Raw genomic sequence first — 19578 nt, 5'->3', positions numbered from 1 at the left:
TAAGGTTTGTAAAACTCTTTGAGATCCCTGAGTGGAAGTCCATCCATAAGTGCAATGTATTATTCTTATAATCAGAAAAGGGAGTAAGAAGAAATATTATCTCTTGTTATAGAAAACACAGGTTCACATAAAATGTCTTAGAATTATTAAATCCCACGTAATTGTATTTGATCATTTTCCCCCCCCCCACAGTATTGCCAATCCCACATGTCCAAAAATCATGAGATTTAAAAAATAATGTTGGGGTTCTATTTATTTGCCATCCAGTTTTTGAGCCATTAGGATTCATGTTTTCAAACTTTTCTGCACAACCGTGAAGTCTTGAAATTACCTTTTTTGAAAAACAAACTGAAAGTGGAGAATCTCACCTCATCGCATGACTCGAGAAATGGGCGTCTTCAGAACAAAACCATCAGCCATTGCAAGATTCGTGACAAAATCATGAGCATTGGGAATACTGTTAATTCAAAAAGAAGGGAATTCGTTCCATTGTGCAGGTATATGGGCTTACATTTTCAAATGTCACTACTGATTCTGAGCGCCTCAATACTAGAGTACTCAATTTGAAACACCTTTAAAGGGGTTGATTTTCAGGAAGTGCTGAGCACTTGCTCTCTGAAAATCAGGCCGGTTTAGGACTTCTCAAATTGGGTACCCCAAATCACTAGTCACTTTTGAAAATGTAGGGCCTGCTACATTAGAAGATCTGATCTAGAGCGTGGGATATTGTTCCTTAAGGGAACATGGTTGATGTAATGCAAGAGTGAGGACCAGATTAATTCATCATACTCAGATTGTTGTCCATAGAAAAACAAGCCAATGCCGTTGGGATTATTTCTTAAATCTTCTCTCTACCATACTAGGAAAGGAGAACATTTGTCCTTCCAAACTAGTGCTATATTGCACTTTGCTCATAGCAGAGTTGTGCACTCAATCATACAAGCAAGCTGGTCCTGCCCTACGAAACTCACCATCTTCCTCACCATAAATCCTACTCCTGTTTGAGACATTGCAGTTGGCTATTGTAGAAATGATTAGGCTGTCACATACAGAAAATTATGGCTTCAGATGGAGACAGATGAACTCTTAAGAAACAAAGATCAGGTAATGAGTCACCTTCTATCCATGTGGTTATATTTAGTTACATTGCAAGCTCCTCGGGGAAGGGACTGTTTCTCAGTGTGTGCATTGTGCCAAGGACACCTTTGTTGATCACTAAATAAATGCACAATTAGAATAATAAGCAGAATTGTTTCTTAATAAAATATTTTGCAAAGCTTTCCAAGACATACCATCTGATCTCTAAGGTACAGTGCCTGATTCCACAAAGACTTGCACATGTGTTTAATTTTGCACCCCTCTGGGATGACTCAAGTGCACAAAGGTAAGCGTGTGTACGTATTTGCAGGACTGGGGCTCCTAAATTTGTAATTTCTCAGCTGCAATATTTATTGTTCAAGGAAGTGCAAGCATGCTCTTTGGTAACATGTGCCAAGCACAGGCCCTCAGGGATCAGCAGCAAAGCATTGTGGACAGCTCATGACAACTCTTATTTTAATGCCCAGTTTTAATGAGGCTGTTTTCTTAATCTTCTCAGTTCGCTGTAGAAGATTGGCATACTACCAGCACCCTGGCAGCTGAGAGACAGCAGAACAAATCTCACTCCTGTTCAGAGCTGAAAGTGAAAATAAGGTGCGAGGAATCTAAGGGAAGTTGTAGCATGCATGGCAGATGTTGTTACATTTTGTCTAGTAATCCTCTCCTGTGTCAGTCACATGGCTGATGACATTCCCAAGGGAGGTTAATGGGCACGGACGTTACTTGTTGGGATTTTTTTTTGTCAAGCGAGTATGAAAATAATGTTACAAGTGTACCAATAACAGCAGGATGAAAAAAATAAATAAATCCATAAAAATGAAGGGAGGGCAATATGAGAGTTAGTGACACATCAGTGACACATAACACATTAACAGCTGAGCTGAAGAGATGTAAAGCCCAAAGCACCGTTTTATGCGGTGGGGAGTCAAAACTGGTGTCCTAAGACAACCCATGCACTTCGTCTCCATTTCCTTTTGTGGGAATGAGCTTTGACTGGCACACAAGCTTGCTCTGATGAGCTTTGCGTGAGGAAGTGATACACGTTTGTATGAATCATGGATTTCTAGGGTTTCATTTCTAATGTGAGTTACGTCTGACCATGTGACTGGATACGGAAGATGATTTGTGTGGTTTTCATGTAGCTATTGGACTTTAATTTTTCACCTGATTATCAATAAAAAAGAAGTGAAGAGCAGCATAGAACGTTAACATGTCTGCAAGGCACACACAGCTGCTTGCATAAAACAAATTTAGACGTAGGGAAAAACATTCCCATTCTCTCTGTGACAATTATAAGAACAAATTCACAAACAGAATTTGCACATTCCTTTTCTTCCCCTCACCCCTTTCACAAACAAAATCTGCCAACCTGTTAATCAACTCCCTGATGGCAGACAAATGTTTCAGGGAAACATGTGCCAACTATCCATTGATATTGGCTGAAATTCAATAGGACGGAATGAATTGATGCTGGCATTCCATTTGGTGCAATGCAATATCTGATCAATAGCAAGTAATTGGACATCACTCTGTGAAAGAGAGTATACTGAAGCTGTTACATCACTATGAGTTATGGATGATATTAGTCACTGCCAGACCGTTTCATCAGTGTAATTTCTTTTCATCAACATGCTGTGGCATTTGAAATGTTGGACATAAAAACCTCTATACTTTATTAACTTGAAATTAAAAGCTGTGTATCCCAATGAATTGTAACATTTGTTACCATGTGTGAACGGTGCTATCACATCATTGTGCAAAGTTATAGAATTCGCACTTTTAATGAACAGAAAAAAATACAGAAAAGAGTCAAATAACAAGAGCTCATCTTGGTGGGGGGATATGCACTCAAATACGCTTTCCTTTCAATTCCTCCTTTTTAATTGTAATCAACGCGGAACCAGCAGGGAGAGAAATCCATGTTTCCCTCCAGCTTATGCTAGTTCCCAGGTGTTTGCAACTTATGAAAGTACTGAATACATATTAGGAGGGTGGCTTTTGAAAAGAGAGAGGTTTTGTTCACCTCACTCTTTGTTTGCAGAGGAGGGAATTGAACTCATGCCACCCTGGCCAGCACCCTCACCACTTAGCCATTTTTCTGCTCATTGCACAGACAAGCTCATAGAATGTGTCCATCAGAAAAGCAAAAACTGTCTGGTCAGCAGTAAGAATGGAATGAAAAAAGATTTGCACACAGTGTCTGATTTTCAGAGGTGCTGAGCACCTGCATCTTCCAATGACATCAGCGGAGCTGTGAGTGTTAAACCTCTGAAAATGAAGCCAGACTGTAAGGCACGGAGTCACACTCCTGTAGGTGAGAACATTCCCTGTGTTCTTTGTTTGATACGAAGCCCGTAGGGAAAACTGTGATGGGAGTACATGATTGTATTGATTGCAGGGTTGCCTAATCATGACTTTATCATGAGTCTTGTCATATTTGGTGAATTATTTTCTTAAATCCCCAGGTCCTGGAGCTGTGAGAATCTCAGCTTTTCATTTAACAAAAAAAAAAAAAGAAAAAAAAAATTCTGTCCCTAGAGATTGTGGAGAAAAGCTTGAAAACCTGAACCCAAAAGGCTTAAGAAACCCAGAAGGAAAATAAAAGGAACCTTAAATTTGTATTTTTGGCTTAAAAATCAAGATTTTTTTTTTTTGAAATCTCATTATTTGTTGTGGCCTGACTAATGATTTTTGAATGTTTAGGGTTGGTAGTGCTGGTGATGTTTGTAGTTTGGGTTGAGCTAAGCTCTCAAAAAAACTTTTCAGTCTTCTTGTGTCTGAAGAATTAGATTGCAGCTGATATAAGAGTAAGCTTTCTTGTGAGACTTCCTAATGTTTCCTGCTTCCAGCTGGGCTAACGTACCAAGGACACAATTCAGGAAAGCACTTAAGAACAGGCTTTTAAGTCCATTCCTGTTCAGGGAAATACTTAAGCCCATGCCTAAAATACTTAAGCACATACTTTAATGTAAGCATGTTTGTAAGGACCATTGTGACATATGTACATGCTTGAAGTTAAGCACATGTTCTAGCAGTTTCCTGAATAGGGATGCTTTACTGGCTTATGGGCAACAAAAATGGTATAACTACCCTTCTGCTTTCTGCTTTTCTGGGAACAAAGAACGCAGGCCATGCTTACTGGATGGGGGACTTTATACTGGGAAGCAGTGACTCTGAAAAAATTTGGAGGTCATGGAAGATAATCATTTGAACATGAGTTCTCAGTGCAATGCTGTGGCCAAAATGGCTAATTTGCTCTTGAGATGCATAAACAGGGGACTCTCAAGTAGAAGTAGAGAGGTTATTTCATCTTTGTATTTGGCTCTGGTGCAACCGCTGCTGGAATACTGTGTCCAGTTCTGGGGTCCACGATTCAATAAGGATGTGGATAAATTGGAGAGGGTTCAGAGAAGAGCCCTGAGAATAATTAAAGGATTAGAAAACCTGCCTTGCAGCGATAGACTCCAGGAGCTTAACAAAGAGAAGGTTAAGGGGTAACTTGATTACAGTCTATAAGTCCCTATCTGGGGAACAAATATTTAATAATGGGCTCTTCAATCTAGCAGAGAAAGGTACAACACAATTCAATGGCTGGAAGTTGAAGTGAGACAAATACAGACTGGCAATAAAGCATACATTTTTAATGGTGATAGTAATTAACTATTGGAACAATTTACCAAGAGTCGTGGTAGATTCTCCATCACTGGCAAATCTTGAGTCAAGGTTGGATGTTTTACTGAAAGATTTGCTCTAGGAATTATTTTGGGAAAGGTTTTTGGCCTGTGCTACGCAGGAGGTCAGACTAGATTACAATGATCCCTTCTGGCCTTAGACTCTATGAATCCGTGAATGCTGGATGGACTGTGAAAGGAGTCCAGAAATGAAAAGTATCAACCAGATTTTTTTAAACCCCAGAGAGGTTGCAGTATTTACCAGCGGTTCAGAGAATTTATTGTACTTGATTTTTTTTCTGAATTGGTTTGCTGATCTGTAGAAAATATATACAATGTTAATTTGTTTTTTTGCTGAGGCTGCTGGGAATTGGTCACCAAATAAAACTACATAATCAAATCTGATAATGTGCTTACACATTAAATAAAATGAGAAGCTAAAAATAAATCAAGGAGATTGGTCAACCCCCAGTGGGCTTGGGGCTGAACAGGGGGTTGAGGAGCAAGATCTTTGTACTGTTTGACTATAACTTCTTTGGCGGTTTATAGCCCAGTCAGTCCCCCTCTTCTAAAAGGAAGGAAGCCATGATTACTGGCACAAGAAAATAGCTTCTCATGGCATATGCATGGGGTCTGTCCTGGGGCTGGCTTTGTTCCACATCTTTATTAATGATCTGGATGATGGGATGAATTGCACCCTCAGCAAGTTCGCAGATGACACTAAGCTTGGGGGAGAGGTAGATACGCTGGAGGGTAGGGAGAGGGTCCAGAGTGACCTAGACAAATTGGAGGATTGGGCCAAAAGAAATCTGATGAGGTTCAACAAAGACAAGTGCAGAGTCCTGCGCTTAGGACGGAAGAATCCCATGAACTGCTACAGGCTGGGGACCAACTGGCTTAGCAGCAGTTCTGCAGAAAAGGACCTGCAGAAAAGGACAGTGGACGAGAAGCTGGATATGAGTCAGCAGTGTGCCCTTGTTGCCAAGAAGGCCACTGGCATATTGGGCTGTATTAGTAGGAGCATTGCCAGCAGATCGAGGAAAGTGATTATTCCCCTTTATTCAGCACTGGTGAGGCCACATCTGGAATACTGCGTCCAGTTTTGGTCCCCCCACTACAGAAGGGATGTGGACAAATGGGAGAGAGTCCAGCGGAGGGCAACGAAAATGATTAGGGGGCTGGGGCACATGACTTATGAGGAGAGGCTGAGGGAACTGGGCTTGTTTAGTCTGCAGAAGAGAAGAGTGAGGGGGGAGTTGATAGCAGCCTTCAACTACCTGAAGGGGGGTTCCAAAGAGGATGGAGCTCGGCTGTTCTCAGTGGTGGCAGATGACAGAACAAGAAGCAATGGTCTCAAGTTGCAGTGGGGGAGGTCTAGGTTGGATATTAGGAAACACTATTTCACGAGGAGGGTAGTGAAGCACTGGAATGGGTTACCTAGAGAGGTGGTAGAATCTCCATCCTTAGAGGTTTTTAAGGCCCAGCTTGACAAACCCTGGCTGGGATGTTTTAGTTGGTGTTGGTCCTGCTTTGAGCAGGGGGTTGGACTGGATGACCTCCTGAGGTCTCTTCCAACCCTAATATTCTCTGATTCTATGCAGCTATGTGACTGTAAGGTTATTTTCTCTGTACTGTACCTTTAAGGCTGAGGTGATCCCTGTAGCCTGTCTACAGGGGGTGCTCCCTGTGAGCTGAGTCCCAAGGTTGGTGCTGTCACAGAGCAAGTAATACACATTACTCCAGTTTTACGCTGGTATATTTCCATTGACAAATCTTGCTCTCCATGTCCCCAAACAGACAACACAATCCACATGCGAGGACCCCTGTCTGTAGCTCCAATGAAGTCAGTGGGGCTCTCTGTGCATGTGCACCTTCTGAGATCTGGTTGTAGGATTAAAGTCTTTTTATAGTTAAGTTTCTCTGTTTCATTTAGTCTAAACTAAGCCACCTAGGCAGAGAGTACATTTGGTCTTTGACTATGGACCCCCCCCCCCCCCAGCCCCAATAACATCTGTATGCAAGCATCGCTCAAATCATCAGCCAAATACTGCCCTAAATGACAGCTCCATAAAATGCACCTATTTTGTAGAGCTGTGTTTTTGCTCCTGCATTTATATTAAGTACTTATTTTAGCAACTAATTATCTAACAGCCATGCAGGGAGTGGGCCAAAAATGTAAAGCAGCTTTCACAAGGGGAACCAAGGCACAAGGCTCTGTGTGAGCAGGAGAGTCTACAGCTAAATGCATTGGTGATCAGCCACCGGGGTAACTTGCCTGAGAAGATCAAAATGCAATTATGAGGGGTGTAGTGATTGTACTGTATCCCTTATGTGTTCATGCCAGGGGGTCTCCGGATCAGTTATATCGAAGGTATTCTAGTAGTGGCTTAGACATATTAAAACAGATGAGATAGAAACACTGTGAAGACCATAACAATGGAAGCGAATATGTGGCTCTATATAACATAAGAATGATGCTCAGTTATTCAGAGGAAGCAGCAAAATGTTCTGGTCATAGCCGAGTTCTGTTCCTGACTCTGTAGCAGAGTTACTGAGCGGCCATGAGCTTGTCATGTCTCTGTGCCTCGGTTTCCCCATTTGTAAAAGCAATTGATTCTCTTTTTCCACCTTTGTAAAGTGCTTTAAGCTCAATGGTGGCGGGGGTGCGTGGGTGGGTGGGTGGAACCTCTATATAAGTGCAGCGTGTTGTTGGTACTGTGTTTTAGTATTGTCTTTCACTTTGAGGAGTGTCTGGGATGAGAATTACAGGTGAATAAATGGATTACATCTGTTTTTTCTAGGTATATTGCATTCATTACCACGGTATCTGAGCATCTTACAAAATTAAATATTAAATATTCCAGACAATCTTATGTTTTCCCCTCTCCTAGGACAAAGGCATGTTTTTTTAACTTGTACAGGCTTTAGAGAGCTCATAAACTCCAGTAATTATCACCGCATGGCCTCTGTCACCTATTGGTCACATTCATGAGCACAATTTACTCCTCCCCCCCTTGTATATAATAGTATTAATGATTAAAAAATAATTCATACAAAAATAAAAAACATCTAACAAAAGAGACAATGACATACTTCATGTGGAGCCTGCTTTACATGCTCTGTGATGTTGTCTCCTATTATAAAGCTCCAGAGGATTTAATAGGAAATAATAACCTTTCTATACATTTTTTGAAACAACCTATAGAAATGAGAGAATTAAAATCTCCGCTGTAGAACAGAATCCTGTGGAATGGTTCAGAAAGACAATAGAAAGGATACTATTCTCTATTTAAATTCAAGTGTGATTTCTATAGAACTCGGTTACTTTGTATAGAACCTACCAGTTCCATCCCTATTAAATGCCATTAGACTTTCCTCATAAGAAGGGGCTGGATATGTGAAGAGAAAAGGGGCGGGGGGGCATGAGGAAAAAATCACATTAAAGAGGGAAAATCATTTCTGACCTGAATTTAGCCCCAACTGCAGTCCCCTTTTCTGAGAACCCTGAGTATAGTGAGACCACTGCAGCTCCATTATACAGGGGTGCAAGTGAGTGGGGGGGAGGTGCATCTATCAACATCAGTGCAGAAGAAGGTTGGCAGGGGGCAAAGACAGGGGTGGAGCAGGAGAGTGGCCAGGATATGCACCCTTACATGGTGCTCACTTAACAATACTCCTGAGGGCATTCTGTGCCCCCCCAAAAAAATTCTGCACCAAAACATTAAAAATTCTGCAAATTTTATTTGTCAAATAAATGTAGAGGCTCCAGCATGGCATTGGGGAGCACAGGCCACTGGCTGCACAGAGGTGGGAGATCACTGGGCAGCTCCCACCTGGGACACGGACTCAGCGGTGAGGCTGCACCCAACCCTGACATAGAGCAAGGACTGGGCCTGCCCCAGAAACACCCCAGGGCCCTTCCCCTCCATGCCAGGTGCACCAGGTGTGGGCAGGCAGGTTCAGCAAGGCAGGATCCAAGAGTGGAGGGGCTTAGTGTGGGGGGATCCAGGTGTAGGTTGAGAGGATTCTGTGTGGAGCAATCTGAGTGTGGGTGGCTCAGTGGAAGATCCAGGTGTGGGGGATCTGGGAGCAACAGGGGCTTGTTGGGGGGTTCTGGGTGTAACTGTGATGTGACTCTGCAGGGAGTTCCAGATGAAGGAGGTTGGGGCTCAGCGGGGGAGCCTCATTCATTACCCACCTTCCAACTTTTGCAACAAATGAAGGAAGGGGTCCTAGAGACCACCACCTCCTTCACTACACAATCCTGGGTCATCCCAAAAAAATCCATCCTGTGCACTGAATGAGGCAGGGGCCCTGTGGAAAACAATATGTCATCAAGAAATTAAAGACTGTAGCATAATGCATATGTGTAATGTAATGCAATGTAGTTTTTGTGTTTATGTAATTTCCTAATTTTTAAAAAACTAAAATGAAAAATTGACCAAAAATCCCAAGAGGTGGCATCATATTGGCATCCGCATGGCTCATCTGCAGGGTTGGAATCTTTAGCTCCACCTCAGAGACCTCTGTCGCTTGAGATAACAGAGTAAACGATAGCAGGAGGAGGTTGTAATCTTCTGCGGCCCAGCCCCAGAGGGGGATTGGACACTTTGCCAGAAGGTTTCACAGATATTTGCTGATACCTTGGCATGGTGAGACTAAGGAATCTTAGATTCCATCCAGGCTCTGGAGAGGAATCCACTGTAGTGGACACAGGCCCTTCTGCCTGTTGTCCCTCAAGCTTGAGCCTTTCTGCCCCATCCCCTCCATTCTGTCCCAGTCCTGTCTCTTCCACCCATCTCTTCATCTCCACCTCATTCTTACCTAGCCAGTCCCTGTGTCCACTCTTCCAGTTTCTCATCTCAGTTCTAGTCCTTGCCCAGCAGCCAGTCCCAGTCCCGTCCTGCCTCCTCATCTAATCTGCCCCCCCGCCTCCACCAGCCTCCACTCCTCGTCTTCCCCACTGAGGCTCTGTAATGCCTTGTAACCCAGACCAGTAAGGGGTTGTGTCACCGCCTGCACTGTAAACCCAGGTACTTCTGTGATGGGCAGCTTTGTCTCAGAGCCCTGCCACCAGCAGCCGGCTCACAGCACAATGGCCCTGACCCTGGCTTCCACCGGCTTGGTTACTCCTTGCAGGGTGATGCCAACAGCTCTGAGTCTCCCCCAAACCATCTCCACTGCAGCATCCACTCCCTCTCACTAGACCCTCACAGAAGTTATCAGGTTTGCTGCCCCCAAAGAGAGAGAACACACACCAGCCTGTTAGTTTGGCTGAAGATTTTACTGTCCTAACACGTAGTACTGAGATGGTTTGTAATCAAACAAGAATAAGTTTATTAACAAAGATCAGAGAGTGAAGTGATAATAAGTAAGAACAGAAGACACAGATATGGTTATGTGGAAAACAAAACACACTTTCTAATGAATAAAACTAACCTCAGCAAGTTACAATCTTTGTCTAAGCAGGTTTCTGACCTACGGTCAATTCCCAGAGCTTCAAACCCCTTTGTTGAAGGATCCAACTTTCTCTGAATACAAGAGCTCTAGTCTCTTGTATCCATTAAGTGATGGATGACAAAAATGGCTTTTTGCCTCTGCTTATATCTTCCCAGACTTCATTGACTCTGTTTCCAGAGGCAGAAAGTTTGCAGCCTCCCTCCCCTATTGAGATAGTTAAGTGGTCATTGTCCCCTGCTTGCTCACCTGATGGCTTTGACTACCTTATTTGTAAACGTGCTTTTCATTGTCTTTGGTCTCACCTTGCTTTATTTACACGGGAGACACAGTCAAGCCACGAAAACTAGATTTCTTTGTCTACGACTGGCTGGGCTCAGACACTGCCTGCCAAACACATTCTAGAAATATATTTCCAGCACACACCTATAGTTTTACATACATCACCCATACATACACCATGCAATAATAGTAACAACCAGCGTGTTCCCAGTTTGCCTAGGACACCTAACACAACACCTTTTAGATACAGACTAGGACAACAGTGAGTTGGGGCAATGAGTGTGCCAGGCCTGATGAGCATTATGGTCTGGGGTGCCCTCTGCCAGTTGGGTCACAGGCTTCTTTTCCCAGTCTACTATTCCTGGCCCCCCAGGTCCAGCTCTTGTCCCCTCTGTATTTGATTCCAGTGGCTTCCTCCCCCATCGATCAAGCCAGGGGATGGGAAATTGAGAGCAAAGGAGAGACACCCCCCTGCTTTCAGCACTGGTGCCAGGACTTGGACTCAGCATGGCCTGCAAATGCAGGGAAGTCCTGCTCAACCCCTGGGCTGGAGCATGCTCAATGTGGCTAGAGTCTCTGGTGAATTAAGCTGCGTTCAACCAAGTCTCTACTAAGCATGTGCAAACTGCAATTTTTCAGAGGCTTATAACGTGGAAAAATATCAGCAGATTTTCACAGGGACAGAGAAAGGTGCATCCCACATACAGAGACTTTCCCGCCAAATTTCAAGTCCCTGCTTTAAAGCATGGGAGCACTAGGGCAGTTCAAAGCAAAGGTCAACATATTATTGTAACTCACACAATACAACGTATTTTTCTCTATCCTTGTTCTTGGAAACAGCTGAACCATATTGGCTGAAATAATAATTAATAATAATAATCAGCCCGAGGCAGACACCTAGCATGAAAAATTTCAGCCCAAATAGTTAACAGCTGGCAAAGTAATAAGCAACTGAAAACAGGGTCTTCGAATGAGAAGTGTCAGGTGACCTTAATGATAAGTTGTGCTACTAGTCCCTCCAATAATATGCTTTTGTGTCAAAATGCTCAAAAATATAGACACCTATGTTATTCATGTCTAACTCTTCTTAAAATCCCACTATCTTCATTGACTCAATAGTATCTTGTGGCAGTGGATTCTACCAGTTAATAATGCCTTGTGTTGTTACACTAGGAACGTGTGGAGTGTTCGGTCAGTCCTATACCTTTAAATCTGAAACCTCTCCATTTTATTGTGTGACCCTCTCGTTCCAGCATTATCAGTAGTATAATGAGTAGCAGCACCTCATGGACTTTCTCTATAACAATTATTATTCCCGTATACTTCCATCATGTCCCTTGCCATTCAGCTCCTTGCTTTGCTAAATAGTCCTGTTTTTGCTTTAATCTCTTCTGATATCATTTACTTTGCCCTTCTGGGGGACCTTTTCTGTTTCAGAAATATCCTTTGAGAGAGGAAAAAAAAGTTGTTTGTTAATTTTAAAACCCAACAGGTTTTAGCAACACCTGTCACTGCTTCCATCTCTCCAATCAGTGAGCGGTGCTTGGGTCTGTCTCAGTGGGAGCTGACAATTTGATGATACTTCATCAGCATGGCTCTCCTGCTGAGAAGTAGATTGAGACAAAGGAAATGGCTCTCGCTAGTGGAAAGGATGGGAAATCAGATTTTCTAAGTTATTGTTAGGTAAGTTCTATTATATGTTATCTTTTAATAAAAGATTGGGGGGGAGGGCAGGTCGGTTAATTTAACAGTAGACTCTTGCTTGACACTGTCCAGTTCCCTTCATTTTCTGCAGGCTTTTCTCACGATGACTACTTTAGACTACTTTAGCCTGCGCCGCTTCCCACAGCTTCCACTGGCCGGGAACGGCGAACTGCGGCCACTGGGAGCTGTGGGCGGCCGTGCCTGTGGACGGTCAATGTAAACAAACTGTCTCGTGGCCCGCAGGTGGATTACCCTGATGGGCTGCGTGCGGCCCGCGAGCCGCAGGTTGCCCACCATTGCTTTAAAGTGAACGGGGAAGTTTATAATGTTCTTGACACTGTTGCTTCACTCTTGCCTGGCTGGAGACTTAACAAGAGAGGCATGCAGTGGTTTGGGTTTTCAATGCTGGCTTCGCTTACAGATGTTAGACACTATTTTTTTAAAATAAAAACTCTAGATTATGCAAAATGCAGGCTCTATCTCTGTAGTGCCCAATGGACTTATGCAGAATACAAGCCCAAAGAGCTGGATCAAGGGTGAAATCCTGGTCCCATTGAAATCAATGGGAGTTTTCCCATGGACTTCAATGGGGCCAGGATTTCACCCCAGATTAAGTCAATGGGAATCGTTCCACTGTTGTTAGATGGGGCTGGATCGGGTCCCAATGCTGGAATGCCTTCTGGATTTCTGTTAGTGCAGAGGATTATAATCCCTGTATTCAGGAGTCCTGGTACAGAGTGCATTAGTAGTTTGGAACTAGGCATCTAAATTCAGGCCATTTAAAACATCAGACAGAACAGCTTGGATTTGTCAGTGGAAAAACAGGAGAGTAACATCAGTATAGCTTACCCATATGTGGTCAGACTGCACCTGGCCCCTCTGGGGGTATGTGTTCGAGATGGCATTGGAGGGAAAGTACAAGAAACTTTCCCTGCCTGTGTGCTTCCCTCTCCCTCTGTGCGGTCCCTTCATTCGCCTGCGTGCAGGGACTACTCTCTGCTAGCATCCCCTGTGGTGCAAACAACACCCCAATGAGCGTGGGGAGGAGATGCCGTGTGCGCTGGCCAGATTGTCGGCGAAGAACGCGCTGCATACAGGGGATCGCCTAGAGACATTGTGCCTCCCGCAGTTCCGTGCCGGGTGGTGCCTCTCTGGACGGCCGCAAATGCAGGCAGTAGCCCAATCAGTGGGACAAACTGACTTCGGGTGGGACAATCTGACTTCGGGTGTCCAATACACTGTTACTCCGGGAAACAGGCTGATTATTTGTTTAAGTTAGTGAAAGCCATGCCTCCCCTAGCTGTTTGAAAAGCACATCCTTCGGCAGGCTCCAGCTTGTGCTTGCTGAGCTCCAGGGATCCCAGTGAAACGCTTCTGCAGTTGTGCAGAACCAACACAACTTTCTTAATGTCTGTTAGTGCAATTTGCTGGCTTCAGGAAACCCATTCACTGAGCCGTTAAACAACTCCTTCCTTTGATGGCGCTCTCCGGGGCCCCCTTATAACAGTGTGAACAGTAGATCTCGAAATGGGGACGGGGAGGGAACAATATATCAGCGGCAGTACCTAGGAACACTGGACTTAATAATGGAGTGAGGAAGCCTGCAGTGGTTCCCTGCCAGAGTCACACCACACTTCTTCATTACCGAAAGTGAAATAGCAAGAGGGCTGGCTGTGGTGCAATTGTTAGCGTCCCGCCGCTGTGTGAGAAACCCGTCAGTTCCCAGGCCCAATCTCTTGTTCTCCAGGCGAACAGGGGCTAGAAATCCCTTGCAGCAACCCCTGCGCCTGACCTACAGACTATGGGCCTGATCCTCAGCTGGTATGAATCGGCACGGCTCTATTGATGTCTATGCAGACTGAGGCCAGCTGAGGATCCGGCCCAGTGCAGATAGGCTTTGTATGGCCTGATTGTGTAAGAAATTAAGTCAGTGTTCCCACTGACTTAAGTGGAAGCAGAAGAAGGCCTTTAATGACCAAGGAAGGTTTCAGAGATGCAGGGCCACCATGGCTGGCTGAGGGTGGAGTCTTCCAGTGAGGACCAAGATGAAAGTCTGCCATGTAAGACCCCTCCTATTTACCCCCCCTAAAAAAGTTAGATAATGGTCCCGGAAATGTATGTATCTAATTATGGAATCCACATTTCCTTCTTCCAATTTTTCATACTTCTATTAATTCTTCCTCTTCTACAATACCAAGAGACACCCTGGCTGTTGGCTGGTACTGTATATCAATTGTGCATATGTGCTACCTCTACTTTTAGGTTCACTGGGCATGCAATCTAGTTTCCCCTAGGCGGGCCATGTACATTTGAAATGACAGGCTTTATGGCTATATGGTCGCATGAGTAACTGAGCATATCCAGACTATATTCAAACGGGGGCTTTTATTCTCAGGATCCAGGTTACCAGTTCATATCAGAGGCGGGCTGTGCATAAAATAATGTTAGTTGGAATACGATGACCTGTAGCCACTGTCTTAAAAACCTAAAGTAATAAGATTTGCATGTTGGATCAACACCAAACAGCTTGGTATCCTGCTTCCAGGAATGCCCAATATCCAAGACAATTGAGAACCAGGTGGAGAAGAGGCTGGTAATGCATCAACCTGGCCAGTTGTCTAGTGCTGTGCATGAAGGAAAAATATTTCCTCTCACCCTTGCATGTAGTCATTTCATACCATGAACCATGGGCTGTGAAGACCTTTAACACTGTATTATCCTTTTACAATGGTGATACAATGATCCGTCCCTTTCCTTTTTTGGAACTGTTTATTTAGGAAGTATAAGCAAGCCACATATGCATCAAAAATGCAACACTAATAGTTACACAAAGAAACATGTTGCTTTTTTTGGGCAGTGAACTATTATACAGCGATAAACAGAGACAACCCTCTGTCAGTCAAGACTATTTCCACAAAAAGGGCCTTGAAATAGGGCTTACAAACCTCTTACCGAGCCCAGGCAGAAGGGAGAGGAAAGCTGCTCTGGCTTAAAGGCAAACTGCTTGATCACACCCCCACAGAGCTGCTAGAACTGCCAATCGTGGGGTATGTCTACACGGAGATGAAAGCCTGCAGCAGGGCCGCAGCTGGCTCAGGCTGTGGGGCTAAAAATGGTTGTGTAGACATTTGGGTTCAGGCTGGAGCCCGAGCCCGAATGTCCACACAGCAACTTTTTAGCCCCAGAGCCTGAGCCCCAGTCAGCTGACCCAAGCCAGCGGCTGGGTTTTTATGCCCAGGGGCAGTGGGTTGTATGGGCCTGTGGTGCCCGGGCTCCAGCAAATTCAGGGCCCGGGGGGCCTGGCTCCACCAATGTTAGGGGCTGGGTCTCTCCCTCAGCCCCATCTGCCACCCCGTGCGCCTCCCGCGGAGCATCCCCCGGCCCCGCCTGCTGCCCCCGCGCGCCTCCCCTGAGCGTCCCTGCCTGCCCTGGGCAGTGGGTGGCTGCCCCCTGCAGCTCTGTGCGGCGCTCCCTCGCCGGCTGCTGCCGGCTACAAGGGAGCAGCGTTGGGGGCAGGCTGAGGCAGCTGCTGCACCTGAGGAGGGGAGGAGGCACATGGCGGCCCTCCGCCCCCGTCAGGCAACTCCGAGTCGACTCCAAGAGGGGTGGCGGCGGGGGGGGGGGATCCTGGCTGGACATCCTGAGCAGCAGCCTCAGGGGGGATGGGCTTGGGCCCCTCCTCCCCTGGAGCTCGCTGCTGCCGATGGGGAGAGGGCTTGGGGGAGTCCTCTTCTCTGGCCCCCTGTCCCAGCCCCGAGGCAGCCTGCCTGTTGCACCCCAAACTCCTCATCCCCGGCCCAGCCCCACACCCCTCCTACACCCCAACCCTCTGTCCCAGCCCAGAGCCCACACCCAGCAGCCAAACCCCCTCCTGCACCCCAACTCTCTGTCCCAGCCCAGAGCCTGCACCCAGCACCTAAACTCTGACCCAGAGCCCGCACCCAGCACCCAAATTCTCTCCCAGAGCCTGCACCCCAAAACCCCTCCTGCACCCAAACTCCTTCCCAGAGCCTGCACCCCCCCGCGCACCCCAACCCTCTGTCGCAGCCCAGAGCCCTTACCCAGCACCCAAACCCCCTCCTGCACCCAGTACCCCAAACCCCCTCCTGCACCCCAACCCCCATCCCAGCCCAGAGCCCGCACCCAGCACCTAAACTCCGTCCCAAAGCCCGCAGCCCTCCCCTACGCAAATTCTCTCCCAGAGCCTGCACCCGAACCCCCTGTCCCAACCCAGAGCCTGCACCCAGCACCCAAACTCAATCCCAGAGCCTGCCCCCCTTCGACACCCAAACTTCCTCCCAGATCCTGCACCCCAAACCCCCTCCCACACCCAAACTCCCTCCCAGAGCCTTAGGCAGGTGTGGGGGGTGGCGGTGGGACTTGGACCCACTCTGGGCACCACCACAAATTATACAAACCTGCCGACCCTGTTTATTCCCGTGTAGACAGCTGCCCACAGCTGTGACCAACAGAGAAAACAAGACCCCTTACAGAGGGGAGAGAACAGTGTGGGAGAGGGAAACAGAAAGGCCAGAGATAGTAAAGGGGCTACAGCCCCGTATGAGGCTGCCTCTGAGAAAGCAACCAAGAGACAGAAGGGGATTGCAAGCCCTACAGTTGAAGGGCTGACGACTCAATTTAAAGTGAGAAGCTATGATCTGATCTAACTGGCCCTCCGTTCATTTGCAATCAGGAGAAGCTGAGATCCCAGAAAGGCCACACCAAAAGGTGATCACAGGACCTCCTTCCAGAGGTGGCCACAAGCTGCAAGATATTCCTTCTGTGTGGGTGCCAGGTAAGAAATCAGGAACCACTGTAGTCTCAGTACAGGAGAGCGCTACAGCTTTGGTCATTATTTGGTGACTTGCTATGCCCCCAGGACATAAAGCCCATGACTAGCTACCTTAAGATATGCTATATGGAGGGTCTGAGAGTAAACCTTTCTCAAACTGGTTTCTCTTATAGCCAACTGCTGTACAGGGAAAATACTTTGTCTGCAGCTGCTATAGGAACCTGCAGAAACCTGGTGTCTGCTTGGAATCCTGGACCAGGATCACTGAAAGCCCCACACAAGAACAAAAGGCTACAAATTATCTCTATAGTATAGTAAAGTTAAGAAATGAGGCTCTTAAAAAATCTTTTCTCAATTAAAAAGAGCTGTCCTGGAGTTACTCCTTCCTTTAAAAATCATGATCTACTTAGTTCCATAAATCGATGAAGGAATTTTGACCGTTAAACTTAATTGATACTGAATTAAAAGAAAGGAACTTAAATCATTTTGCCATTTTCTTTGAAAATTAGTTTTTGGCATTGCATTTCTCTCCATCACTGTGCAAGGCAAAGTCACATATACTTAGGAAGCAAGATTAATGTGTACAAAAGATAAAGCACTCTGAGAAGGCGACATCTGTGGCAATGCAAAAGATGTTTCAAGGAAGCGTAAACAGGCAAGAGTAAAAAAGAAAATAAAAACTGACTTTTAAGTAAAATCAGCAACAACTTGGATTTATATAGCACTCCATATGTTCTACATGAATAATACCCCCAGGCACTTTAGAGTGAAATAAGGTAAGAAGAACGCCCAAAGCAATAAACTAAAAAAAAATAATTAAATTTCTTCAAGATGTTTCCAGCTCTGACTAGGTGCAACTCTTCCCTTGACGAGACTGTTGGTAATGGTGTTGAGGTGCTGTTGTTTTACATAATTGACTCTGGACTGACGCCATGATGCAGCGATAGAACAAAGACCGCCTGTAGTTGCCTTGCTTGTTGGTTTGGCTTTTTAAATGTAATGTTGTGGCACAAGTTTGAGTGCTTAGAAAAATGTAAGTAGTCAGGGTGATAATATTCATCGGTTGGGCACTACCATTGTGGTGATTATAGGAGAGAGTGGGCCTTGGGTGAGGGGCAATGCAAAACATTGGGGGATTTGCTAGTTTGTTTGTTTCATTTTAAGGAGGAAGAAATCAAGAAAGCTGTTCTTCAGAGGGCGGTCTGGGTGGATTTGCCCAGCTCTTGTGCTAGTGAGAAATAAAAAAAAACAAAAACTCAGCATAAGATTTACAGTAACAAATGCAAATAATTTTAGCATGAAACCTCCCAGTTGTCTAACACTGTAAACATGAATCATGCCTAGTCTAAGGCACTCTTCAGCCTCATTATAGAACAAAGAAGGTGTGACAGGATCCCCGGGGTGCAACCTGGGACTATTGGACTGCTGTGCCCCCTTTACTCACTATTTTGGGTGGTTTCTCACAATGCCTTACCAGTGGCAAGCAGCAAACCCCTCCAGGTGCTGTTACCACTCTGTACAGCCACATGTGGAGCCCCACACCCAGCTAGAGTGCATGAATGCTCCCAGAGCCACTCACGAATCACGGAGAAAGGCACCAGCCAAATCTCCCCCAGCTCCCAGCCTTGTACCCTAGGAATATACTGTCTTGCACTGCTCAAGACCCTTTCTTGAGCAATGCAAGTTTATTAATTGGTTCACCACTTTGTCAATGGAAAGTGGATATACACCAGCCATTGTAAACCTTAGCAGATTTACCAAGCACTTCAGGGAAACTCACTGGTAAAGATAAACAGTTAAAACAAGTTTATTGATTATAAAAGTTCGTTTTAAGTGATTGGCAAAAGGTCAGAGACTGTTACCAAAGAAAACAAAATAAGAGCACAATCTAAATCTTAAATCTGTAAAATACTAGGCACAATTTTCTCACCCCACTGGATGCTGCAGTTCATAATACACAGGTTTCACCCTTGAAACCTGGGCAACTCTCCTCTGTTGGAGTTTTCTGAGCATCCTTGTTGCTTGCAGTGTAGGTGGGGGAGGAGAAAAGGCAAAGCATGGGGCCATGATGTTCTGTTTTATACCCATAATCCATGTGGTTGGAGAACATAAATCCAGGCATGTCTTGTGGGCATTGTTGAGTCACCAGGCAAGATTGAACAATTCCCCTGGTGTGGCTTTGTGCAAGTGAGTCATTGAATTGTAACTCCCTTGCTGGACAATGGCTGTTGATTGTTGTTTGACACCCACCCAGGCATTGGTTAGCTCCCTTGTCCTTGTGTAACCCACACACCACCTGGGTGTGGTGCTCTGTACCACGTAGTGGCACCGAGACCACTTAGAGATTAATGAGTCTGTTATAGCCTTAGCTAAGAGGCATGTGGCTTTTAGCTCATGCAGTAGAGGCTCATATATTTAGCTCTAAAGGTCCCAGGTTTGATCCTGCCCACCAATGACTGGGGTCTGTTGGAGTTACACTTGTCTCTGGGGATCTAATATCTGGGCGATTCCCTAACTGACAGCATATTTTAGTGACAACCATACAACACAATCTCATAACTTCATATGCATTAA

General features: G+C 45.4%; 1 long non-coding RNA gene across 1 annotated transcript in view; it reads left to right on the top strand.

Annotated features, from left to right (window-relative positions):
- Nucleotides 1-17780, top strand: part of LOC122462473 — a 67372-nt gene extending 49592 nt beyond the window's left edge. Inside the window, exons 3-4 of the long non-coding RNA XR_006285020.1 lie at nt 16906-17007; nt 17178-17780. This is a non-coding gene — a long non-coding RNA (uncharacterized LOC122462473). The remainder of the gene's footprint in view (nt 1-16905; nt 17008-17177) is intronic.
- The last annotated feature ends 1798 nt before the right edge of the window (nt 17781-19578 follow it).

The sequence above is a fragment of the Chelonia mydas genome, chromosome 11 (assembly GCF_015237465.2).
Source record: "Chelonia mydas isolate rCheMyd1 chromosome 11, rCheMyd1.pri.v2, whole genome shotgun sequence".
Taxonomy (NCBI): domain Eukaryota; kingdom Metazoa; phylum Chordata; order Testudines; family Cheloniidae; genus Chelonia; species Chelonia mydas.
Note: the sequence above shows the minus strand (reverse complement) of the source record. Positions and strands in the feature narration are given on the sequence as shown.